The sequence below is a fragment of the Hippocampus guttulatus genome, chromosome 13 (genome assembly GCF_054856545.1).
Source record: "Hippocampus guttulatus isolate MCC_2025c chromosome 13, RoL_Hgut_1.0, whole genome shotgun sequence".
In the NCBI taxonomy this organism is placed as follows: domain Eukaryota; kingdom Metazoa; phylum Chordata; class Actinopteri; order Syngnathiformes; family Syngnathidae; genus Hippocampus; species Hippocampus guttulatus.
This window is the reverse complement of record NC_141273.1, coordinates 2,178,387-2,206,140: the sequence shown is the minus strand read 5'-3', so window position 1 is coordinate 2,206,140 and position 27,754 is coordinate 2,178,387.

Below are 27,754 nucleotides of genomic sequence, written 5' to 3'. Positions count from 1 at the left end.
GCATAAAGTGTCCGAGGAAGGAATTCAGGTGAATGAGGTGGCACCATCAGTTTGAATGCATCTTCAATGCAGAGCATCTATAACTGGATGCCTGACTCCTTTCTTTGTATTTACTACATATTTTGTTTCCATCATTGAAAGATTAGCCTGTAGATATCAATCACATACTTAAAATAATAACAATAGACTACAGTCGTTCGGACCCACTCTGAATTGCGATTTTTTTTTTCTTTGTTTCTCATAAGTAGCATCGGGAGTAGTTTAACTTTAAGAGTTAAGTTTTAGTTTCAGAGATTTGTTTTAAACTCTGTGGTCACACCAGGACGTCACTAGATTGTTCATTTATATTCATCGTTTACTGTGCCGCGTTCTGTCTCACTCCTGTAATGGAAGATTTAATAATAGAACTAATTTTATTGTCTTTCTGTAACTTCAGTTGTGAATCGCAAACCTGGGCCTATATTATTATTGTTGTAAATAATGTTATATTATTCACTTGTGATTGCAGGTCGTATGATCAAGAACAGGAGCAAAAGGTGGAGGTTTGAAACCGACTGCATGTATTTTTTCCTTGACTCTGCTTTTCCATGAATTCTATCGTTTTTGATATCGTCTGAACAATTGTCTGTCTACCTACATTCGGCGTAGAAAAAAAAGTAGTGTGTTTCCGGTAACCCGACCGACCGAGAATTTCTACGTCGAAAAAAAACTTTACAGTCTGCATTTTTTTCAAACAACCCTCTACATTTTTGTGTAGAGGGTGTACATCGGTGCAAACTCTCGCCGAGTCCGAAGCGGGGAGAAAACTAAATAGGTGGCGTGGCGGCGGCGGCGCCGGCCGCGCAGCGGCGGGTTCAATGTCTTCTTGTTTTATGGTTATTTTGTTGAAATTTTTGATGGAAAAAAAAAAAGATTTAAAAAAAAAACTTTTTCCGACCTACCGACCCTATGCTGAAATTTCATGTTACCGGAAACACACTACTTTTTTTTCTACGCCTTATGTGTGCGGTATTGGTCTGAGCCATAAAATATGACTTTGATACATACACAGTTTTAACCAGGCCTGAGAAATGTCGCATGTTTTCCTGTCAAACTGTCTGACTTCTTTGCAAAAATGATAAACTTTAAAACGTTTCTTTGTCGTCCACCTTGTACCCCTTCCTCATTTTAGGCGCTGTTTGTTTGAACTGTGTTGTTTGCAACTGTCCCTACTTGTTTGTAGCACTATGTTTCTATGTATCTTTTGTACTCTCGATATAATATTACTATTTCCCCAAATCATGAGTAGAATATATATTTTTTTATTTTCTCATTTCATACTTCGTGTGAGCATTCTAACACAAACTTAACGTCAGCAGCAACTTTTGATTGAACTAGATTGGAATGAAGATTTGGGGCCCATTTTGCTGGACTGGCATCGTACACTTGACGTAAAGACAGGTGTAACTTCATTTTTGTGTAAGAGCAAGTCCAGTCGACTGTTTTTGGGGCCCGTTGCCCGTCTCTGGGTGTTCCTGTGCACATACTTTCCTTGCCCCTGACACATTCAACAATTTGATAACAAACTAGTCTGTGCTAAGTGTAAAATCATAAAATCATAATTTTAGTGCCATGGCAATGTGTCTATCTCCTACCGAACAAAGTTGGTGCTCCATGAATACGTGTGGTGGATGTCACCAGATTTCATTTAAAAATATGACACCAGCATGGGACAATCCTTCTAAATCATTGTAGGAGTCAATTCATTGACTGAATATTTTAAGAGCACCCACGCCGCTGTTGGGGATTGGAGGGATGGGATTCACATATTCTGAACCATGATTGAGCCTGCAAGGCGTCTCCAATCTCCACAAGTCTCTCCACATCACATGCACGGTCGCCTCCTACATCATTCGCAAGGGGAGAACTTGCAGTTTACCTGTCAATTTCATGCATTGATCCCAGCGAGTCTGTTTCTGTTTGCGGCAATGTCAAGCATGTGGTGACCCCTGATTCTACCATTCAAAGTCTAGCAAAATACCAAAAGAAAGAAAACTCCACCAATATGAGCATCTTTAGAATGTACTGAGACTTTGGTAGATCTAAAGAGATAAAGATGATTGACTTTAGAATTCTTCAGGCAAGGTGAATGATCACCTTTTGTTGGGAAAATGTAGAGCTGCCGTTTCTTCAAATGTGGTAGAAGGAAATGTTGATATGTCTTGAATTGGAGAGGCTGACATATATTGTCAGGGGCAAACTAGAAATATCGTGTATATTTGGGACTCATTTATGTCGTTTTTGTAAAATGAAAACAATGAGTAGAGAATGGAAAAGTAATTATTTTCATATAACCTGCCTTTTGTGTGTGTGTTTGATGTGTTTGTGTGTGAATTAAAGTGTGAAATTGCAATAAAAATATTGAGGAAAAATAATTGTCTTAAACATCTTTTTTCATGTCATCTAAAATGGGGATAATTTGTATGGCAACTATCAAAATATGTTTAAAATAATGTAGTAGAGGAGAGGTGTCATGTTTTCAACTGAGATGTTAGTGGCATCGAGATCAACCAGAAATGTAAACCCTGCAGCAGGTTTGTCTTCATAAATATTTAGCGCCAAGTATCGCAACAAAAAATAAAGTCAATCTCTGCACATACAGTAATGTGGCACCATTGCAAACGATGTACATCGAGTTAAACTGGAAATTAATGCAACTTAAGGCATTTTATTTTCGGCCAAACGTCTGTACTGTGTGTTGTTTTGCGAATACAGCACATCAGAGCAAATCAAGGCAATCAGATATTTCTGCTTGGCACACTTTATGAAAACCCACTTCTGTTAGCCACATGCACACGTTCTCAAAAAGATTTGTTAGTATATTGGACATATTCCTCACTTGATCAGATCCATTAATTACTTCCCCTTTCGCCACTTCGGTCTTGCCCCCAGGGTAATGTATGACAGAGACTTGGATGCTTGGGTTGAAATGGCACCTTCATTAAACTGATATATAATCAATATGTGGAAACTGATAAAGTCCCACAATGGCTAATCAGACTGCATAGGTCAGAGCGGGTGAGACTGTACTGCAGAAGCTCTTGCTGCATCTCTCTTCAAAGGTCTTTTGACTACCCAGAAATTAAATGCCCCCCCCCCTCCATACACACACACACACACACACACACACACACACACAACGGCTATGTGAAGTACCACCTGAAAGTCTCATGGAAAGTGTGAATGCAGCACTGAGGGCGATCCCTACCGTAACGATCACGGAAACCAATGAGCTGATATACGCTTCAGCATCAGTGATCGTAGAGATGCTTGGCTATAAGAGCAACCATGGAAGCCATGAGATACGTTACCCACCATGGAAAAGACGGTTGGAGGCTAAGATCAAGGCGGCTCGGAAAGATGTGAGTCAATTGACGAAGGCCCAGAGAGGTGTGATGAAAAGGCCGATACCCGAGAGGTACATCCAGATGACCATACCTGAAGCACTCGAAACTGCCAAACAAAGGCTCCAAGCCTTGTCCAGCCGCCTAAAGCGGTACACGAAAGAGAATGAGGCCAGACGAATAAACAGGCTGTTCGCAACACAACCTGCGAAAGTGTACGCTCAGTGGCAGGGTCCGAACAACAGAGCTGACCCACCAAAACTGGAAACTGAAAGGTACTGGAAAGGCATATGGGAGAAGGAGGTTGCACATAACAGCAGTGCACAATGGCTGGTGACCCTGAGAGAGGAGCACAGCAACCTCCCTGAACAGAACCCAGTTACCATAACAGTGGCAGACATACAGGAAAAAGTCTCAGATATGAAAAACTGGACAGCACCAGGCCCGGACATGGTCCACACCTACTGGCTAAAGAAACTCACAGCACTCCATGAGCGCCTAGCAGCACAAATGAACCAGCTGCTGAGGGATGGGACTCACCCAGGATGGCTAACCGAAGGGCAAACGATCCTTATCATGAAGGATCCCTCAAAGGGTGCAGTCCCATCCAACTATCGGCCAATAACCTGTCTCTCCACAACATGGAAGCTCATGTCAGGCATCATTGCGGCTAAGATAAGTGGACACATGGATCAATACATGAGTGAAGAACAGAAGAGCATTGGTAGAGATACCAGAGGAGCCAAACATCAGCTCCTGGTTGACAGAACAGTCGCACAAGACTGCAGGTGTCGACATACCAACCTGTGCACAGCCTGGATTGATTACAAGAAAGCCTACGACTCGATGCCACATACATGGATCACTGAATACTTGGAGTCGTATAAGGGTGACAGAACAGTCGCACAAGACTGCAGGTGTCGACATACCAACCTGTGCACAGCCTGGATTGATTACAAGAAAGCCTATGACTCGATGCCACATACATGGATCACTGAATGCTTGGAGTTGTATAAGGTGAACAGGACCCTAAGAGTCTTCGTTGCGAACTCGATGAGGATGTGGAAAACCACACTTGAAGCCAATGGCAAGCCACTTACCCAAGTGTCCATCAAATGTGGCATATACCAGGGTGATGCACTCTCCCCACTGCTGTTCTGCATAGGACTGAACCCCCTAAGCCAAGTAATCACCAAGACAGGCTGTGGATACCGCCTCAGAAATGGAGCTACGATCAGTCACCTCCTCTACATGGATGACATAAAGCTGGATGCTAAGAGCGAAAGGGACATAGACTCCCTGATCCACACAACCAGGATCTACAGCAGCGACATCGGGATGTCATTCGGGCTTGAGAAATGTAGTCGGATAGTGACTAAGAGAGGAAAGGTAGTCCGCACTGAAGGGGTCTCACTCCCTGAAGGAACAATAGCATACATTGAGGACAGCTACAAGTACCTCGGTATACCACAAGCCAATGGCAACCTCGAACTGGCTACAAGGAAAGCGGCTACGGCCAAATACCTCCAGCGAGGAGGGGTCTATAAGTTGATTCGTGGGGTATTATATTGTGACACTGGTACAAAATATACAGGATATGTCAGTTCCTTATGTCTGTGCTGTCAAACTCATCTAGATGCTTATGGACCTTGCTGTTAGGGTTTGGATGTGACCCCAATAGCATGACAACAGGCAGGTATCGTGGAAACCAACACTTGGCGTAGTTTATTTAAGAGTCTTCACAAAGTCACTCAGGGAGAAGCACGAGGAGTCCACAAGGAAATGTCCACACAAGGAACAAGAAGCTGCAAGAGATGGCAACAAAGTTCACTGGAGTGGTGACAGCACAAATTTGGACTGAGGAATGGTCTGTGAGTCAATTTGTACCAGTCCAAACGAGCAGATAGGCAACAGGTGGGTGATGAGCTGACGAGTCTCAGGTGTGAGGTGCAGAGCACCCTGGCTGAGGAGGCTGCCTGGCTGGCCCCTCCCTAACACTTGCAGCAGTAAAAGCATTTTGAACATCCCAAGACACAAAGTGTTATATCAATGATTTCCTCTGCCTCAGGGTTCAACTTTAGTACTCCTGCTCCTGGATGTGTGAATGCACTCAAGCAGTCCCCACAGGCCAAGCAGTTCATTGTCAGCTAAGCCTTAGCAGAGAGACTTGAGAAAGCTTTTACAGCAGAGGTGCAAAATCAATTTGAGTGTCTGTAAAAAAAAGGGCCAGCACATTGTCCACTGATGCTCAATGTTAATCGGTCAGTTTCAGCCACTAATACATAGGTAGGACTTGGGCCAGTTTAACAAAATGGAAAAGTGATGGAGAGAGTTTCTTTTTGTTTTTTTTTAATTATGCCTGTCAAGTATGCATGTTTCCCAGCAGAGCAGATGTGTAATTATACAACGGCGTGCTGTCAAACCTTCAAAGTCTTTTGTTCAAGGGATAACTTTTTTGATCACTTTCGCTGCGCTCCAATTCCTTTCCGCCACCAAAGCAATGCGTCCTGGCTGTGTGGGAGAATGTAAGCCCACTTGTCGGAGATGGCGCCATCAACACGGACACATTGATTCAACTCTGGCGGTGGGCGTTGGTTTGCAGCCTTGACCCGATCTGAGAGCCTTATTTTGAAGATTTCCCGACCCGGTCAGCTGTTTTTGTAGACACATCAGAAGGAAGCAGTGACAGCTCAGACGAATGCTGAAGTGACAGCCGAAACTGTCAGCTCGGTAAGAGGTTGTTTTTTTTTTTCTTCACGAAAAAAAAGACCGTTGTCAGATAAAAAAAGAAACCATAAACCTATTTCAACTAATGAGAAGACAAGATAAACATCATAGTGCTACTCATCACCATGTTTTTCTCCAATTTAAAAAGCAGAAGAGTCTAAATCTGCACGGGTCAAGTGAGAGCTCCCTTCTCCACCATCAACACAAGCCTCCTCACCTCTCTCAGTAAGGCACAGTGGATGAATGTTAATTCCGGTATAAGGCTTCCTCATTAAAGATTTGAGTAAATAAGTGTACTGCTGTAATCTTTGTCTCAAATATGTAAAGTACTATTTACTGTTTAAACAGGCTGTTACTCACATACACATATACACAAAAATTCCAGGGGGAGGGGGGCATTCACCTTTTGTGGGGGGTTTCTGGTCCCCATTAACCGCGAAAAACGAGGGATGTCCTTGCGATAAATACAAGTGATACAACATGACGACCGAAACAAAAGGAGTAGGCTTGGAGAATGGGAAGAGAGATTTAGTTATCAGCCAACACAATCACTGTCACCAGATTGACGAGCGATGTTCAAACTTTTTTTTTTCTTTTTCTGTTGGAGGTTGAAGAGCTTCGTGGATTCACCCCCCGGCAAACAAACACACGCGACACACAAGGCGCTTGTTTCCGTCAGTCATCAATGAAACAGGAGTCCATCAGTGGTAGATGTAAAAGATCTGTCGGTACTTAACCGGTTAGTGGAATTCCATTGGCACTTTGTCTGTCAGTGTTTGGAAAGTTTCCATCATTCATCAGCCAAACAGGAGTCTGTCAGTGACTGACTGATTGATGTTCCGTTGATACTGATGGAATGTCCACCCCCTACATTGTTCTGTACTTTTTTTTATTGAAATAAAAGTTTTGTTTACCAATACTTTTAAAGTCTCTTGCGTGATCTATGGAGCATCTTTGCTTAGTCTGTAAAGTTCGTGAGTTTCCTGTTGTATTAAATGGTGCCATAAAGGATTGAGGGTAATATATCTGTTTTCCTTTGTTGGTCAGAAACTTTCCTGAGCATATATATATATATATATATATTAGATTAGGAATGACTTAATGTACTTTGGGATCATCTTGCTCGGACAGGACAGGAAAGGAAAAGTTCCTTGGCAAAAAGGAGAATCCAAAGAAGGCCGAGGTCTACAAATAACTACTAGCAAATGGATCATTCGTCCTCTCTCTTGGTACAAAACATTCTTTCGAAATTGTCACATGTCAAGTACTTGCTTGCATCGAGAAGAATCCAGTGCCATTGTTATCCATAATATGATATGGAATTCAGAATTGTGTCCTCTCTTTTTGTTGATATTCATATTCTGGCACTTGTGCTTGTGTCCTTTGTGCTTGTCTCCTCTCACATGAACACTTTGAGATGGTAATTCATGCCTTTGTCACATCCCGGCTCGATTACTGCAATGCCCTTTACTTTGGAGTCAGCCAGTCCTCCATTAAGCGCCTTCAGCTGGTCCAGAATGCCGCCGCTCGCCTCTTGACTGGTACTCGTAAGAGGGAGCACATAACTCCTACTCTGGCATCCCTTCACTGGCTCCCCATTCATTTTAGAGTTATTTTCAAGATCCTCTTATTTGTTTTCAAATCTCTGAATAATCTCGCGCCACCTTACCTCTCTGAGCTCATCCGCCCCTACACACCTGCCCGGCGCCTCAGGTCTGTGGACCAGACTTTATTAGAAGTACCAAGAACTAAACTGAGGCTCAGAGGGGATCGAGCCTTTTCTGTTGCTGGTCCCTCTCTCTGGAATGACCTCCCACTAAACATTCGGCAAGCCTCCTCGCTGCCCATCTTCAAAACCCTCCTCAAAACTCACTTGTATTCTTTGGCATTCGACTCAGCATGACTTAGATTTGTTCTTGGTTTTACTGTTTGGTGCTTTCTACCGCCTTTATTACCGATTTGTCTTACTGTTTATTGTGCATGTTAAATTGCTCCATGTACAGCACTTTGTATGCAGCGATGGCTGTTTGAAAGTGCTCTATAAATACTGTTGACTTGACTTGACTTGACTTTGCATAAAGTGGGCTTGTGTGCACCAATACACGCAACAATGACTCATTTGTTGCAAATGTCTCAGGGTACCCTGAGGTTAATACATGTCATATTTGGTCTAATTTATTTATCAACAAATTAAGTCATTTATTTATTTTTTTTTACTTTTGCGTGGAGCGGGGAGAGAGTTCTGTGCTCATCTGAAACACGCCATATAAAAACGAAAACATATGTATTCAGGGACCCTTTGAATGTCTGAGACAGCTTCTGGGCACCACAATTTTAATCCATTTGGTGTAAATGATCCAAATGTATTATAGCCGCATATTGTACTTTACAAAGTTACATATTTTATTGAAAAAGCATGGTTGAGTGGTTGCTGATGGACAGAAACAACAGCACGTTTATTGTTTGCACTCATCACTTTGCCAACCTGAGGTCTGAAAGACTAATCAAGCCTGTTATAGCTGTCTGTGGGTAAAAGGCAGACTACATTTAGGCATGTGTACCACAACCCCGGGGATGGTAATGCTGGAGGGAGCAACAATTTTTTCATCAGTGCTACAGAGGTGCCACAAAGGACCACACACTTCCTCAACACATGTATGACAAAAATGGTATTTTAAATATGGACAAAATACATGTATGCATGCAAAATATATGCTCCTAATATATTTCAGGTTTTTTTTCGATATACACAATCAATAAACTATTCATATATTGATGAAAATACTATCACCTTGATTGCCTTGAGACACATGTTAACACTCAACTCAATTAATGTCACAAAGCTTTTAATGTTTAGTGTCTGGCTGGGATTTTTTTTTTCCACTAAGCCAATTGTAGAGGTACGGTACAATTGCAAAGCCCAAGTCATTTGGACAGTGCAACAAAGAGAGCTAACTTGGCAGGATCATAAGATGCAGACAATGTTGTGTTTGAAACTTTCCTCTGATTCCCAAATGCCAATACGCTGTATTTAATCACCCCCAATATCACTCTGCCTCTCCATATGGTGGTTGCCGTAGGTAAAATGAACATGCAAGATTCTAGGGGTCTGGCGTTTCCATGGCAACTACAGTATAGCCTGACAGAGCCTCTGATCTCTACCTGCTCGTCTTTTTTCTACTTGTTTGTTTCAATATTTTCCCATCATGAGCCCCAACCAATATATTTATAATTTTATGAGTTCCTTTCATAAAAATGTCAGGTATCAAATTATTCATAGTAGACAGCTGCAATCAATGAACTGTATAATTGTTAGAGACTAGTTTTACTGCAACAACATTTTATAAACTTTGTAATACCAAGCACAGATAAAAAAAATGTTCATGGAGAAATATATATATATATATATATATATATATATATACAGTGGGGCAAATAAGTATATAGTCAACCACCAATTGTGCAAGTTCTCCTACTTGAAAAGATTAGAGAGGCCTGTAATTGTCAACATGGGTAAAGCTCAACCATGAGAGACAGAATATGGGGAAAAAAAACTCGGAAAATTGCATTGTTTGATTTTTAAAGAATTTATTTGCAAATTACAGTGGAAAATAAGTATTTGGTCAGCTACAAAGAAGCAAGATTTCTGGCTGTCAAAGAGGTCTAACTTCTTCTCACAAGGCTCCACTCGTTACCTGTATTAATGGCACCTGTTTTAACTCATTATTGGTATAAAAGACCCGTCTACAACTTCAGTCAGTCACACTCCAAACTCCACTATGGCGAAGACCAAAGAGCTGTCGAAGGACACCAGAGACAAAATTGTAGACCTGCACCAGGCTGGGAAGACTGAATCTGCAATAGGTAAAACGCTTGGTGTAAATAAATCTGTTTGAATAAATGTCATTCTGTTATCCCATATTTACTCGTGATGGGACGATGATACCTCAAGGAGTGTACTGACCCACTTCACAAACTGTGTCAGCACTACATTGACACTGTGTTGGTCACCCAATAGTGACCCCTTCGGTGGTTGTAAAATCATTGCAGGTAAAGAAATTCCTTGTTTGTGTAAATGCTAAACTCAGTTGGTATGTAAAATATAGCAAATTTGAGTTACAATTCAGATGTTTAACTTATGTAGAAAAATGTGGTTAAATCATGTGAAATATATATTGGTTTATTTTTTATTGAGGAACAAACGTTTTTGGAGTGTCTCTGCTCCAAGGCGATTTCTCCTCTTCGACACCAGCTCTCCAGTCTCAGAAAATACTCTTTCACATGGTTCAGATGATGATAGTGAGCAGAGAGGTTTAAATGAAAGTTGATGCAAGTGTGGAAAGGTTTTCTGGTTCCATTTCCAATATTGTAAAGGGTCATTTTTTCTGGGTGTGTTTGCTTCTGACAGGCAGCAACTGTAAGGCTCTTTAACTGACTATCATATGTATAACAGGTCATTCACTTGATAAACTGATAAAGTGGGTGCAATGCGCCACCGTAAAAAACAAATGTATATAACAGTAAATGGAGTGGCCAGCCCAGTCACCAGATCTGAACCCCATTGAGCTGTTATGAGAGCAGCTTGACTGTATGGTACGCAAGAAGTGCCCATCCAACCAATCCAACTTGTGGGAGCTGCTTCTGGAAGCGCGGGGTGCAATTTCTCCAGATTACCTCAACAAATTAACAGCTAGAATGCCAAAGGTCTGCAATGCCGTAATTGCTGCAAATGGAGCATTCTTTGACGAAAGCAAAGTTTGATGTAAAAAAAATCTTATTTCAAATACAAATCATTATTTCTAACCTTGTCAATGTCTTGACTCTATTTTCTATTCATTTCACAACGTTTGGTGGTGAATAAGTGTGACTTTTCATGGAAAACACAAAATTGTTTGGGTGACCCCAAACTTTTGCACGGTAGTGTATATATATATATATATATAGTGTTCCTGTGTTTGAATGTTTTAAGAATTACAAATTGAAATGCTAATTGCAATACAATATATTCAGATGGCTCTGTGTTCCGCCATTTGGAAAACTTCGGAGCTCCTGCTCTCTTTGCTTTAAATTTGCATTGATCAAAGGCTGAATTAACTGCACTCAATCACCCTCTCCATTTAGATTGTTTTGCTGTAATGGCAGTATATTCACAGGAGCTCTGGTAAGAGCTGAGCAAAAGAGGGAGCGTGGTCGTTTCCAAAGAGGTCTGTTTTATTAACAATAACACAGTGGCTGGGCAGACTGATCAGTCTCCTTCAAGCATACATAATTACTATAGTACCCAGAGAATGAGGGTGATAGTGCAGATAGAAAGAAAGGTGTAAAGGTCCAGACAGGTGCAGCGATGTGAACAGTGCACAGAAAATGAGGGTCCATTAAGTTCGTCATCCGCAACACACCACCTGAGGTCACAGCGTGAGACATGGTCCTTTCTCTCTTGGCCTGCCCATCTCTGCTGTAATTGTTTGCCTCTCTCCATTACATCCTCTCATACTACACCTCAGCCACAAATAATTTATTTATCCCCCCCCCAAAAAAAAGTGCATGTGTGTGGGGAAGGGAGGGTTCTCTCTATCCATAACAAGACTTAAGCGGAACAATGTGCATATTTAACTGTCTTTATTCCCTAATTCTCCCGCCTTTTTATTTGATATGCATGGCTGTAATCGTTAAGGTAAATGAGGCACAGTACGCTTGTACGCCTCAATCCTTCTCTTCGCCAATTACTCCCACACAATAAGGCGTTTTAATCAAAGACAGTCTTCATGAGAAGGGGGGGGGGCAGAATTAGCTTTTCTTATCATATAAAATTATTTCATTTCTGTCTATAAGTGCTGTAGTGGTGAGAATTAAATGTGACACTAAACCTTTGAATAGACTGGTATTACTCCATATGCTCTCTCTTGCCATCTGCTTGTGAGAGGGATGACAATGACATGAAAAAAGTTGGTAAAACGTAATTGATGACAGGGGGGATGTTTGAGGAGTGGTTGGGGGGGCGGTGCAGACAGTAAACAGACATAAGGCATGTTAACTGAGGTAAACAGACATGGATGACATTATGCGCTAGGCCAATTTAGCACCAGCTAATATATACGTTCCCGTTATCGTGAGTTTAGTGATTTGAATCTGAAAAAGTCGAAATTTGTTGGTACCTATTGTTACAAGACCGCATTTAAGCCACATCTATTCTCCAGTCAATTGTTGACTTGTTCTGCGCAACCAAGCAGTGTTATGTTGTGATGGTTCCATGAGGCGTCATGAAGCGTGTTGACCCGCTGACGCACGGTGTTGATACTGTGTTGATATTGTGTCACTGACTACTGACACCTACTGGACTTCAAAAATCCCTGCAGGCAACAGACGAAACTGACTGATTTGATGACAAAGTGTATACAATGTCATTCACATTCATGCATCCATATTGTATCATTCAATATGTTTCATTCATTCATTCATTTTCCGAACCGCTTCATCCTCACTAGGGTCGTGGGGGGTGCTGGAGCCTCTCCCAGCTGTCTTCGGGCAGGAGGCGGCGGACACCCTGAATAGGTTGCCAGCCAATCGCAGGGCACACAGAGACAAACAACCACCCACGCCCACACCTGGGGACAATTTAGAGTGTTCAATCAGCCTGCCATGCATGTTTTTGGAATGTGGGAGGAAAGCGGAGTACCCCGAGAAAACCCACACAGGCCCGGGGAGAACATGCCAACTCCACACAGGGAGGTCGGAGCTGGAATTGAACCCGGTACAGACGTGCTAACTAACCACTTGACTACCGGGCTGCCGTCAATATGTTTCAATAATGTGAAAATTATGTGGATGAGAATGCTCCAGTGTTTTGAATATCAGTGTGTTGTGTTTCTTACATGCTATTTCCCCTGCTGTGAAGAACACACACTCACATGGCACAGATGAGGCCGTCGTACAAAGGGACTCCTTTGTGAGGTTTGGAAAAGAAGTGTGTTGGTCCTTCCAATACAACAGCAGGTCTTGATTGCGTGCAATATTCCCCTCTGCCAGGTATCGCTGGACCTCAGATATAGCATTTGCTGTTGCACCTCTTACCAGTCTCTCCACCTCATCATCCGGATGCTGCAACAGGTCATCTAAAAAACAAAACCCAACAAAATTGGCATTTAGAACAGTTTCCCAAAACAAACTAATCATCATGAGTACATGCCAGATGTAGTTGCAAAGGTGCCTTTGTTGGTATATGATATTTCTGTATGGCAAATTCAACAATTCATCACCTGCAATAAAGTATGTGAATAGTAAACTAAGCGTTACCTTGAAATGAATTAGAATTAGAATGGAACAAGACATGTCAATAATCAGAGAGGCACTTGGTGAGGCAAGGAGATTTGAATCAATATCTTATTCTCCAAAAGGAGATCAAAATGGTCCCACACGGCGGACAATTTGCGTTTCCTCGGGAGCTGCTCCATAATATGCATGTACTTCGACAAGCGAGCGAGGTTGAGGTCTGGCTTGTTTCGGCAGGGGGCATTGCGTCACTAGACGCACCTCCTTATAAACACGGTTTGGTGGGCTTTTGCGGCATTGACGGCCCCTGGACTGTGTCGACGCAGTTCATTCATTGGTCATGTGATTGTCTACGCGCACCGACGCGGGGATTTGCCAGTGAGGTCGGTGCATGCATCGACGCATCTGTGTTGCTGGACCCATCATGAGTGTTGTGGTTATTTGTTGACTTTTAGTTCTGCCGCCATTTCAAGGGGGAAGTGAACCGTTTCGTATCTCACAGTTACATCAATTATTAGTACTAGTCCATTTCGCACACCCACAAGATCTGGTATCCTAATTTTTCCATCTTCCACTTCCACTCTCAGCTCTCTGATCACACTCCATCTGAGTTATTGAATCTCGTCTTGTAGTTCTTCACAGATTTTGTTGTGTCGACGGATGATGTTCTTTTTGACATACTCACAGTACCCCAGGATATGGGTTTCATATTTTGCGCTGCATCTCCTGCAGTTAGTCCTTCTCTCGCCCATTCCCGCTCTGCATCCTTGTGCTAAGGCAACTCCCAATCTAAGTGCCAGTCCCATCAAATTATGTTTTTGTTTGAAGGCCACTTTTCAGGGTTCCTTGATCCAAGAATTACTTATTGCATTACCCCGGAACATGGCAACTCCATTTCCTTGCGTTTCCAGTCTCTCACTCACCAAGTTCTCTTCGTCCCTCCAGTTGGGTAGGTTCAATTCCTTTCGCGTCATCTCGCTCCCTTTGTTGTCATTCTGAAGCTTTGGAGCCTCTGTGTCTCCCATGCGGGTTGTCAGACCATTTCCATCGCCAAGAATCTTGTCCAGCCCTCCTTGCTCCAACACATCCTCCAGATGCATTTCATTCTTATGACAGATATAAGTCTTTCCAACTTTCTGATTCCCAACCCGCCATCTCATACTCTTGAGTAGAGTAGTCCATTGCTCGTTGACTGATCTAGGTGCAGCCATTCTTTCACCGATTTCCGAATCAATCAAAGCCAGATTGGTACCGGCACTTTGCCCATGGCCACTTGGTAAGTGATCCTTGAGAGGGCATAGGTGTTTAGTATCTTTAGACATTGAGAGGGCTTTAAGTTGGCTCTTTTCATGTTCTGCAACCACCTTTCTATTGTCGTTTTCAAGTCTGGTGGATGTATGCCTTTTTCCGGACCCACGTGGACTCCAAGGTATTTTACCGACTCGCTTGGATTCACCTTGTGGATGGGTTGTCTACATAGCTTCCAAGGTTCTCCAACGTTGACCATCCCCTTTTCAATCATGAAGCCATGGCATTTCTTGGGCTGGACACTTAGCCCTGTGAGTTCGCAGAAATCCTCCAACATCCTTAATTGATTCACCATACCTTCCTTTGAGCCACTAACCAGTACGAGATCGTCCGCAAAAGCCAGTGCAGCAATTTTCCGTTTGCCCCATTCTAGTCCCCACGTAGCCGTTTCGAGTGAATGGATGAGGGGGTCCATTGCCAAGTTGAAGAGCATTGGGGACATTGGGTCACCCTGCTTTTCTCCCACCTTCTTGTGAATTGAACCAGAAACGACCTTTCCAAATACTATTCTGGTCGAGCAGTCCACGTAGGAATTTCTGATTAACTCCAGTATATGCCGTTTCAATCCGCGCCGTTTTAGGGCACACAATATGTTCATGAGATACAGAATCAAATGCCTTTGCGAAGTTGACAAATACGACTGCTCGTGGTCTCTTTTCCGATCTCGATCGCTCAATGAGTCTGTCAATGATCATTAAGTTCTCTGCGCAACCGTCCGATTCGGCGAAGAAACCACGTTGTCACGGATCGATCGGACAGGCGTGGGCTAGCCTCATCGTCATGATCCTACCGAAGAGCCTCAGGAACACCGATCCAATCGTCACTGGTCTCCAATTAGATATGTCTCTCAACTCTTCTGAATTCGTGGATTTGGGTAGCAATCGGGTCCTGCATTCCTTGACAACTTGAGGAATAATCCCTTCTACCAGCCATCTCGTGTATTCTTTCGCCAGTAGTGTTCCACATCTCTCCCAGTCGAGTAGGTTTCTTTTGGTGATCCCATCCGGTCCCGGAGCTGAGGCGTTTTTCATTTTGGTCAGGTTCTCCATGACTTCCTTCGGCAGGATGGGTTTTCAGAACCCATTGTTGTCTGCTCCTTCTGATGATTTGAAAGGACCCAGACCCTGGAATTCACTTTCCGTTTCCCATCTATCTCGGAACACCAGATACATATCCTTCACGGTAATTTTACATTTAACGTGCTCCTTGCCATCCAGTATGAATTTTGCCAACATCACTTGGTCGGTCGTATACAATATCTGACAGGACCTGTATCGACTAACTTTATCAGATCTCTGCCTCTTCGATCTCTTGTGCTGATGGATTTCGCCTATTAATGGGCGCTCTCTTTTCTGTGCTTCTTTCATCCCACCGAGGGCGGAGGTTATTTCCATCGCAGTGGCCTTAACCGTCTTGTGTTCCGGGTCTGCATTCTTGACCAGAGCTATAATTACCCTGGTCTCTTCACCATCTTTTCCCACCACTCCGCCTTCCATTGGCTCCAGGAATTGTTTCTTGATTTGATCCTGTGGTGTCGCAGGTAATTTCGGGCATGCCCGAGGCCCATCCGTCGTTGTTTCCATTGTTTTTCGTTTCAGTGGGTTTTCATTTGCCACATCAATGCTCATTGACTTCCATTTCAACCTCACATGTTCTGCTGTTATTCCTTTCCCGAGGACCGATGCTATATGGTCAAAAGTGTCCCCACACTCAGCCGCTTGAGACTCTCGCTCTAATCAGTCGTTCAAGCCCTCGTCCCATTACCTTCTTCATGCCTTCTCTGATATTCGGATTTTTTTCTCTGTTCCACTCAGCTGGGTGGGTGTTTCTCTTATGCTGAGAGATTCTCCTTAGCGTTGCAAGTCGTTTTTCGCATCGTTTACAGCCTAGGCTCGCTGAACTGTCATTTATATTTCCTTTACATTTGGGGACATGGCATGCTTTGGAGTGACAGCTCAGTGATCGATTCTCGCATTTTCAACATACGTACACCAACTTAGCGTTCTTGTGTCTGGAAATGAAGTGTTTGTTCAGTGTCCATATTCCCCAGATGTTTACTCCACAGAATGGGCAGGAGATCTCATATCTGGGTATTCTCAAGGTCACCGTTCTGGGCGAGGGGCTTGGACTTCCTTCACCAAGCTTTGCTCTTTTGGGACTTTTGAGTGGGGTCTTATCGGTATCGCCTGTTATTTATTGGCTCTTCGGCAGCATTACCTGGCCGTGGTGTCAACATGAGCTCCTCACATTTCCTTTTCCTTGACAGGCCGTCTCCGTTTATTGGTTTCAGCACTCTCGAGGGATTGGCCAGCTGAGCTCGATCTGCTCCCCCGGCTAAACTGGCTGGCCTCTCGGGTCTGCGTCTTTGTTAGTGCGGTCTTGCGGGGCTGGGTGTTTTCGCAACCTTCATATGTTGTGTTATCACCATTTGTGCTCCGGACCTTCTTGTTGCTTCTTCGGGGGCTTACCTCCCAATTATTAGCCCATTTTGCTGCACCCATTATTGTACCCCCATTCATTGTCTGCTCCTTTATGGGCTTTCCAGTCTCGATGAGGGATCTGCTCGAGTTCTACTTGTTCACCCCTTAGGTTGTGCTTGTCGTGTGCCGTCACTGGTTTTCCGGCCTTCCGTTCCATTATGCCTCTTGTTTGTTGAACGTCCTTTACTGATGCCATACCTTTCATTCAGCATGCCAGGTTTGGGCCTTCTGTGGGCACGCATACATATGGGTTTGGTTAGCCATCTTTCTCCTGTGAGTCCCTTTCATATTTCACCATTTGCATTGCTGAATGCCATCTATTCATTCAAAGATTAGTCTTCATCCAGAAGGACTGAATTTCCACTGTAAATCCTTGACGTATTCATCTATAGGTACGTGCCACATTGCAAGTTTTGGTTTTCTTTCCAAACATTTGTTGAATTCCTGAGGGATATTCTTATTTTAGCTTCTGTATTGCCCTTACAGCCTTCTTCTTTCCCAGCTGATTCCTCCAAGCTCGTTCTCTTGGCTGTGGTTTCGCTAGACGGTGGGTAGGGACAGTGGGAATTTCGTTCATCCATTCATGCACATCACAAAGTAGATAAAATACAACACATCCTGATTTATATCGCGCTTTCACAACAGCTGCAGTGGTAACAAAGCTCTTAACAAAACAGTGAACATAAATGAAAATAATAAACACAACACATAACATAAAACACGGACAGTTGTGCAATCCTAACCACTTTTCCTTCACACGCTTTGTTGTTTAAAGCAGTTTGAGATAAAAAAAAAAAGAGAATCAAAGTGTTCCTTTCACCAGCGGATTAGAGACGTCATGCTCAAAATGTGCACACGTCGGCTACAAGCTAAGTTTCAAAGTCAACAAGAAGCTATAGCATCCATCGACAAAAAAAGAGATTGGTTCACTTCTCCTGTCCCATGTAAATTCATTTCAACTTCAAGCGGTGACTCTCAGTTTCAAATACACATCTGCGCTCCGCACCGACGCTCCTCTCTTCTCATCCTCAACTTCAGCAGCCATCCATCCAGCCGCACCAATGCAGAATGTCCAACAGTGTCGACGTGGAACAAAACGGGGCTGTGAAAAATGCTGCCCATTACAGGCGCAAAAAACACAAGCGCCCCAAGGCTGTCCAGCGGCGAGAGTCAAATAGCGCCGACATTCCTCCCAATCAAAATCTGTGCTGGTACAAGTGTGCTGCTGAGAAGGCGCAACCACCAAGCAGATTCTTCTCCTTTGACGAATATCATTGCCAAAAAAGGCTGAAAACAGTCCACATCAGGTCTACGCGACGAAACAACAAACACGATGTGACAAAACAAAAGACAAAAACAACAAAAAAGCAAGGCTCTCGAGTAGCACTTGTCGACAGCTGCCTATTTGGGCGCCATCTTGAAAAAAAAATGATGACGAGGCATTTGGCAATCTAAAGAGAGTCATAGTTACTCCTACTGTTTACCCGCGCTTCGTTGAATATCTTTACTTTTACATTCAGAGCTCTGGGCAGAAATCACATCGCGTCAACACCCCCTGCGGGCCTTCGCAATGCTTTGTTTGAATGAAACAGTCTGATTCCCCTGGTCCGCACGAGTTCTAAGCTAGCTGCTTAGAACTAGGCAACCCGACGGAGAGACGTACCCCGGGTAGTGTAATGGAATGTTTAGTCTGTCTTGAATGTATAAAATGCAATGCAATATCAGAGACCCCAAAAAAAACCCTGACAATATTGAAATAAAATCCCTGTGGAAAGTGGATATTAATTCATATATTTAATAGGTATGTACACGTGTATCTTTTTACTGGGAAATGTTTTCAAGTGATTGACCAGAAGTAGATGCGTCACTAAATTTTGCTGGTCCACTCCTCAATCATTGTCAGTCTGTTATTATTTCCATCTGACCAAATCTATCATTGTCAGTCCGTCACATCATCATCGTTATTTTAACCCTGCTTACCTCATCGCTAAATTATAGTTTGTCACCTCTATTTTAGGACAGTCAGTCAGTCAGTCTGTCACCATTATTTTCACCACGCTTCTTCCATGCCTAAATTACAGTCCTTTAAAAAAATGCTTTATTTAACAAATGAATACAGTTCATCACCACAATTTTAGGACCGTCAGATCTTCTTCTATGGCATCATGTCGGCATTGACATCACATGCACATGCAGCACAAGCCCACACACGCAATATGGCAAAATAAAAACAATACGGGACAATATCAAGTTGATGTATCTGATGAATGGATTGACTTGTTTACAGCTGTTGATCTCTCAACCAAGATAGCTTTTAGCAGCCAACACAACCACAGGTCACCAGATAGATTAGCTATGCTGAAACTTCGTTTTCCTCTGTCGAAGAAGCCACTCCTCTTTTCTGCTTGAAGTAACTCTAGGGTAGTGACCACCGCTCACAAACATGAGAGGCACTCGGCACATGTTTCCATCTGTAACCAGCAAAACGGGAGTCCATCAGTGACTGTCATGTCTTGTTTTGTTTTCAGCTCCAGCTGGAGTGAAGGGTGTTACCCTCCAGTACTCACAGCTGTTCCGCATTTACCAATCAAGCCTGCCATGTATTTAAGGACTGCCAAACTGCCTTGTCTCCTGTCAGATTATTAACCTTGCTCGATGTTGTGTTTCAAGTGTTGTATTCTAGACCTCTCGATGTCTTTCATAATTGCTCTTGTTTTATCACAGAACATTTTAAGTATTTTCATGATTCTTTGTCATTGATCTTGATCTTTGGTTTTGTGTCATTGGACTTGTGATATTCCGTTTGTGTATTCTCAGTGTTCTCTAGTCCTTGCCTTTGCAAGCGCTCTTTGTTTTCCTGGCTCCTCGCGACCAGCAATTTCAGTTTGTACTTTTTTGGTGTGCTTTTCTAGAATAAATAATTTTGTTGTCGCACTTTGTCTGAGCCTGTATTTTTGGAATCCAAAACATTATTCGGTTTGGTTCAGAACCTGACAGAGACAGACTGAGAACATTAGTGATGATTATAGTGACGGATGAAAATCCACTGCTGTTTGGTGCTTCATCGTTTTGTTTTTCAAGTTTTTTCAAGTTTCCCATCATTCGTCAGCAAAAAGGGTGTGTCCACTTCTGCTCTTGACATGAACAATTGAAAACATGATGTATTTACTTCTTGCTTGGCTCTCGACGAAGGCGGACGCTTTTGCTTTCTGCTCCTGTCCCCCCACCCCCACCCCCACCCTTCCCTGCTCGCCACTCAGTCCATGTGCTGTCTTTGTCTGACTTTTCCTAGCCTCCTGTCGTATTTCATCCTAAAAACAAACATGGAATTGGTTGGCTGGTCTCTCGATGCCATCGAAATTTTCTCGATGAGAAGAGCAGGCAGTGGGGAGCCTACTTGCCCCTCGGGGACTTTTGCTGCTGGGTACGCCCTAGATCCTTGGAGGAAGAATGGTGTGCCTGTCAATACTGTCCGTTGAGGATGTGGATGACATCTACATTATCGGCCTTCCGATAACAGGTATGCTGCTGTCTGGTGTTAGCAGTTTCCTGATCTATCGCAAAATTCAACCGACGGGAGCGGCTCTATTGGAAGTGAAGAGGCTGCCGGTCTAAGGATGGCATAGTGCGGATGTCCAACACTCAGACTGTGCTCAACCACAAACTGTTGCGGTTTTGGAGCGTCTCTGCAAGATGGTCAAGAACTTGGAGAAACTGGAATCCGTGCTCAAATATTGACTGAAATCACGGATTTGGCTGATCGACGCCACTAAAGAGACATAAGCCACGGACTCAAGGCGGTCTTAAATTCTTGGGCAACCTGCTACCAAAACAACATCTGCTATCTCGACCTTCCCCTGATGAAAGTACGCACGGAAGCTAGTCCCCCACCATCACCCCCTCCTTCATACATTGCCTTGTTTCACTGTCTTCATTGTTTATGTCTTGTGACCTGTTGTAACTGTCATATGCTTGTGCAGGAGTTTTTTGCCTAACTCAAATTATCCTCAAAATGAGGGTAGTTCGAGCGTGTTTTTTTTTTCTCCCCCTCTCCCTCCCTTGTGGTTTCTTTCTGACTTCCGGGTTAAGTGAACGCTGGCGCGTTTTGGCTGCCGCTGCTCAACCCGTATTGTTTTGTTATTTTAAAGTGTCATTGTGTGTCTTGAAAGGCGCTTATAAATAAAATGTATTATTATTATTATTATTTAATTATTCTTAAAAAAACAAGCAATAGAAAGAGGCAGTTACAAGACAGGCATCAGGACAGTGCTGCAAGTGAAATTAATAGATGTTCCTGTTTCATTATTCATAAGGCCCCTCATCTTCCACTAGGTCGACGAGCCTGCAGCCTGTGGCAGCTGCTGGTGATGTTACCTGCGGGTTCTGTTTTATGAGCCTCATGGGGGATGTTGTTTTTCAATTAGTGAAACATGACTACCAGTCAAATTGTAGTTGGGAAAACGCTAGATCGTGATTATAGGATGCTGGTGTAACTACTGTTTGATTGCAATTGTTTCAAATAATAGAGACCAGCCTGATCTCCATTTCTGTTTCGAGCTTGTCGAATCAATTGGACAAGCTACGGTTTGAACAGCAGACGTGCATGCGTGCACCAGAGTACATCAGAGGCCTTGTTTACACTGAAGGCAAAAGCAATTTGATTTTGGTGAATGAAACTCTGAAAAGCTCGGCTGCTCGCATGTCTTTTGCAAGTGACCAGATGAGATATGTTGCATGCGCACCTCAGCACTCTGTGCTGTCCTGTCTGTATGTGTTGTTATGGTTATGATGTACCTGTCAGGATGTATGCCCTATACAAACATGAAACTATGAGCATGTGAACAAAATACAATACCAATATATAATTGTTAACACATGGCAATGAAATCTTAACTTACCTTTAATGTTTATTTGAAGACTGTCACTTTTTGTTACCGGCACAGCTTGAGACAGATTTTGGGCAGTATGTGACCTACAAGTTGTGTGATGTGTAGACTAGTGGCAGGAAAAGAACCCGGAAGAGATGGGAAGTGGATGATGGCGCTATGAAGAGAGTGTGGAGCAGGTGCGCTCAGCCACGAGCCATAGAACGTTTTGTTCCAATACGTGCCATGACACGCTGTTTGCTGCTGAAAAGGATAGAATGAAGCCCCGGATCGAATGAACAATAAGACACCCCGTTTATTGATTTGCACTTCCACTGCTGTTGAAGTAATTGGAACGAGATGCGTGTTACCAGCTAAACGAGCCTCATGCAGAAGTCAGTTCGCCCCTTCCTATGTTTCGGAGCTTTGGACACTGAGCACCAAAAAGCTTACATTTGGTACTTACCTCTTACATACCTGTCAACTCATACGGTTTAGCCGTAGTTCATACGGATTTTGTGGTGAATCTTACGTATATGGCCGTATCGCATATATCATACGGATTCTGAAAATGTCCCCCCCCCCCCAAACAGGTAGTTCCGTTTGCTTTTGCCCAGAATGGTGCTAGTCTACTCGAATGCTTTCATTTCCAAAGTACCTAAATATGAATGGATGCTGTAACTTCGAGCCGATGGGTCAGCATTTGGAGTTGGTGAAAAAAGTAATGCAGGAATACAACTCTGAACACAATAATGCCACGAAGTAGAATGATGATTATACATTAACCAGACATTGTATTATGGAGATCTACAATAAGTATCATTGAAAATTTCGTGGGTTTTTTTCTGCCGTTATTTTGACATATAAAATGCTTTGGTATGTTATAAGGATTTTTTGCTCTTTATAGGGATTTTTTTGGTAGTTTATACAGGTTCGCGCTCCGAAAAGTACTAGTAACTTGTACGTCTTTTTAAAATTAGGCCCCGACAACCAAGGACGTACTTGTACATCTAAGTCTTTTTTTTGCATCATAGAGAGGAGGAGGGTCTGATGCAATCTGTGAATGAGAATAAGCCGTTTGCATTGTAAATCATGTAAAAAAGTGACCAGAAGTAAGTGGCAGTGGTGCCTCACGTGCTTGAAATGCATGCTTTTACAAAAAGCTATTTTTCTGTTTTTTTGCCCAGGAATCGCTATTTTCATGAAACTTTTTGTAATGCAGATTGCTGAAGAATGGAAAAAGATAGAAACAAAATTTTCTGCTGAAAGAAGAGAGTCCCAACTTTATTTTGGTAGGCTTCATTTTTATATAGCATTAGAACCAAGTATTCTGTGGGCCTTGCAAGATCAGTCAAAATCCAGTAAAACGCTGGGATTGAAGGGGTTGCTCCAGTGAAAATGGCTAGGATTGAATGAGTTAAATGTGTCATATTTGTGATACTTGGTCGAAATACATCACCCTATCAAAGAAATTCTGGCATCATTTGTATACCATTTATTTGGCAGATTAGACACAAAGAATAGAGGGCTGCAGAGCTGAGTGTAATGACCTACACAAGTAATTTTGAGCACCGGATGTAATCAGTTGTTCCATTGGAGAGTTAGGTACCATGAGAAATTGAGGAGCCCTGCTGACACAGCAAGGGCGTCGGACACTGGCTAATTGTAGGCCGAATCACGAGGGAGTGGAACAGGCCTATTAAACCTGTGAGTCAAATAGAATTTTTTTTTTTTAAAACACCTTCAGCAGTCACAATGGGTATAATGATAGTGGCTTCGATAAGAGAACACTGTTTAACGTCAGTTGTTTTCAGTACTTGAGGACCATTCATTTTATTGAAATGTTATTGAACAATGGGACTTTAAACAGCAAATTTCAGTTTTACTGAATTGTTCAAAGCACGTTGCTGTAAAGATAAAAGTGAATGATGATTCTAAGGGCCCAAGTTTTACAGGGGCCTGTAAAAGTAATCATTTCAATTGCAGCATTGAAGTGATCCTGGTGGGACCCCTGGTTGGAAGCAATTTGACTATTTCGCTATTGTCCATCCCGTGAGGGTGTAATATATATATATATATATATATATATATATATATATATATATATATATATATATATATAAAATGCGTGAGTGTGTGTAACCGGTCGTGCCCGACTGCGCTGTGTTTAAGAATATTGTTGACACACAGCAGGATTTCTTGTATTGGGTGCGTTTAATGGTCTCAAGCACAAAGCCTGCCGAAAAAAGAGCATAAAACAATGTCTTCCCGTCAATTAGAGTGATACAGAATGTCCCTTCCCATGGACATCAAGGAAAAAAAAGTGTTCACACGTAACACAACATACCTGACGAAAATAGCAGAAAATAATGTCCTCCCGTCAATTAGAGTGACACAAATTACATAGCACAGCAATGCATTAAAATAGTCAAGTCAAGTCAACAGTATTTATAGAGCACTTTCAAACAGCCATCGCTGCATACAAAGTGCTGTACATGGAGCAATTTAACATGCACAATAAACAGTAAGACAAATCGGTAATAAAGGCGGTAGAAAGCACCAAACAGTAAAACCAAGAACAAATCTAAGTCATGCTGAGTCGAATGCCAAAGAATACAAGTGAGTTTTGAGGAGGGTTTTGAAGATGGGCAGCGAGGAGGCTTGCCGAATGTTCAGTGGGAGGTCATTCCAGAGAGAGGGACCAGCAACAGAAAAGGCTCGATCCCCTCTGAGCCTCAGTTTAGTTCTTGGTACTTCTAATAAGGTCTGGTCCACAGACCTGAGGCGCCGGGCAGGTGTGTAGGGGCGGATGAGCTCAGAGAGGTAAGGTGGCGCGAGATTATTCAGAGATTTGAAAACAAATAAGAGGATAAAAATACTTCAAAAATACTTCAACTTGTAAATGAAAAGGATTTTTTTTTCCTGCTCTAAAAATGCTTACCACCTCATTGACATCAAGAGAAAAGGGGAGAGTCAAAGGCAGTTTATTAATTTAATTTTAAAAAAGCACATTCATTTTTGAAGTAGCGGAAGACAGACATTTTCGTTTCACCCTTTGAGTATACAGTAAAAGAACGTGTCAGGTACAGTGGTACCTCTACTTACGAAATTATTTGGTTCTGAAAGAAATTACTTAACTAGAACATTTTGTAAGTAGAGACGTCTTTTCCATGTAAATGCCCGAACTCGTTCCAAGCCCCCCCCCTCAAAATTCAGACAAATGTTTTCTAAAGCATAAAAATCCATCAAAACAATGCAACAAATACATGTTACAATTAGATTATTGCACAATAAATGAGAGTTGTGGATAATGTAAAAAAACAAAAACAAAGAATAAAGCATAAAAGTGGTCATTTAACTTTTAACTGCGTCTTCATTTTTTTTGCCCTCTTTAGTTCATGTTCTCTCTCAGAAGTGGTCTTTGCCTGGCGTTTTGTAAAGAACTGAACATTTGCTTTTGTCGGCTTTTAACAATCCTTTGAACATGGCCAAGGCGAACATTAGCATAGTGAGCAATCGCCAGACTGGTGAACACTTTTTTCTTGGTGATTCATTATTATATTGATTCTAATACATACAGGTATATATATATATATTACGTAGTGCCATGGCAGCTATCTTCCAGCCGACTTTCATTTACAATTAAAACCCGGAAAAGTATTTCCTTGGCTGTTACATCTGCGATTTTCCAACGATGACTAAAAGTTGAACTGTCGCAAAACCAGTGACCAACAGTTGAGGACTCATCAAAACAAACCCTGCTTGGCAATACTTGCAGTGTGCGGGGGGGGGGGGGGGGGGGTTAAGGACACGCAGCCTAAATTTGACCACCTTTCAATGGTGAGCATGTGCACACACAAACGCACACGCGGACAGTGGACACACTCAGTATGAATAACTTTCCAATCCTTAGACAGGGTGATTTAGTCAGATGCCTCAAGGAGCTGGTGGATTGCAATCAAGCACATACACAGACACACACACACACAGAGGATGCCAAACATGAAGCAATGTGGTGTGTACACTCTCCTATGTCCTGGAGTAATTAAGAGCATTAAAAGTCAAATTTTATACCTAATCTGACTAAAGCTGAAACGTGTCAGGTGGCACCATCGAAATGCGAGGTCTGCTTGCATTTTCTTTTTTTTATTCTTCTAGAGCAAATCATGAATAGCTTGTATGTTCTTCTCATGTACTGTATGTTTGCGTTCCTCACTACATCAAACAATTTTTTTTTCCCCAATCATCCATTTTCTACAGTGCTTGACCTCATTTGGCCATGGTTGAGCAAGAGACTATCTGCCTCCTGCTCATGGGAAGTCCTCATTGGCGTTTTAAACTGAACAAAAGTATTTCTAAAACATTGTCGACATTTTGTTCTGCTACATTTTTTTTAGGATAGAGAAGGATACTCAGTGTCACATTGTGTGCCTTACCGGCTTGCAAGCTCTTTTATTACCTTATCGTCTTATCTATCCTCCACAACATGGCAATCCGGCTGGACGGAATTAACCTCAAGTATCCTCACACGCTCACAAACAGACTGCAAGTTGTGGATAAGATCTTGAATTTGAACTCTCAGTTCTCTTAAGGCTGTCGTGGTAATTTGTGGTCACGAGCCCCATCCGATATTCAATCCGCTCTTCGACCTGACTTGTGTGGCTAAATCTGTTCGTGTATCAGATGAGGGCATTAAAAAAAAAAAAAAAAAACCACTTGACTCAATTTAACCCTTTCAGGTACAGCGGTTACTACAGTGGACAGTTTAATCAGGTTACAGGTAATTACCGTATTGGCCCGAATATAAGACGGTGTTTTTTGCATTGAAATAAGACTGAAAAAGTGGGGGTCATCTTATATTCGGGGTCTAGACATTATACCCATTCACGACGCTCGATGGCGCCAGATATCATTGAAGCGAATGCTGAACTTGACTCCCCAGGCCAAAGTGAACCCCTGTCACAAAGAATAAAAATAAAAATAGCGGTAACACGAAGAAGAAAAATAAAAATTAGCGGTAAGAAAGAAAAGAGAAGAAAATAATGGAAGAGATAACAGAAAATGGAGAAACGTAGCGACAATCTGGAGAAAAGTGGGTCGAAGATCGGCCAGGTTAACCGGCAGCTGAGGAGAAGTCATGATGTCATTTACATTTCAAAAACCAGAAGCCATTCATTTAAAAATGTGATTGCACTTTAATTTACATATTTAAAGGTTCAGATATTAAGATTTGAATGAGACAAAATAACATGCTTTTTCTCGCAAATATATTGTTATCATTTGTTTCAGATGGACTGTAATTATTTTCTGTATAAAAATTAATTTGGTGTTCAAAAAGTCTTTTTTCAAACTTGAGTCTTGTAAAAGAGGCGGTCGTCTTATAATCAGGGCCGTCTTATATTCGGGCCAATACGGTATTATTGGTGCATGATAGGGTTAAGACAGAGTGACCTCATATGTTCTTTGTGCACATATAAAAGTTGTCCGATATCCATTGCCTGTTCTTTCTGCACACGAAAAAATACCAATATTTTTTTCTTCCCCCTTCTCAATCATGACATTATCTAACATTAAAAAAATTATAATAATAATCTGTTTCATTGAGGAGCCATAAACAGCAGCAGTTTATCAATTGTAAATTCATCCACGGGTCACAGGGGCAGTAACTTAAGCAGGGAGGCCCATCCTTCCCTCTCGCCAGCCACTTCCTTCTGTTTCTCCG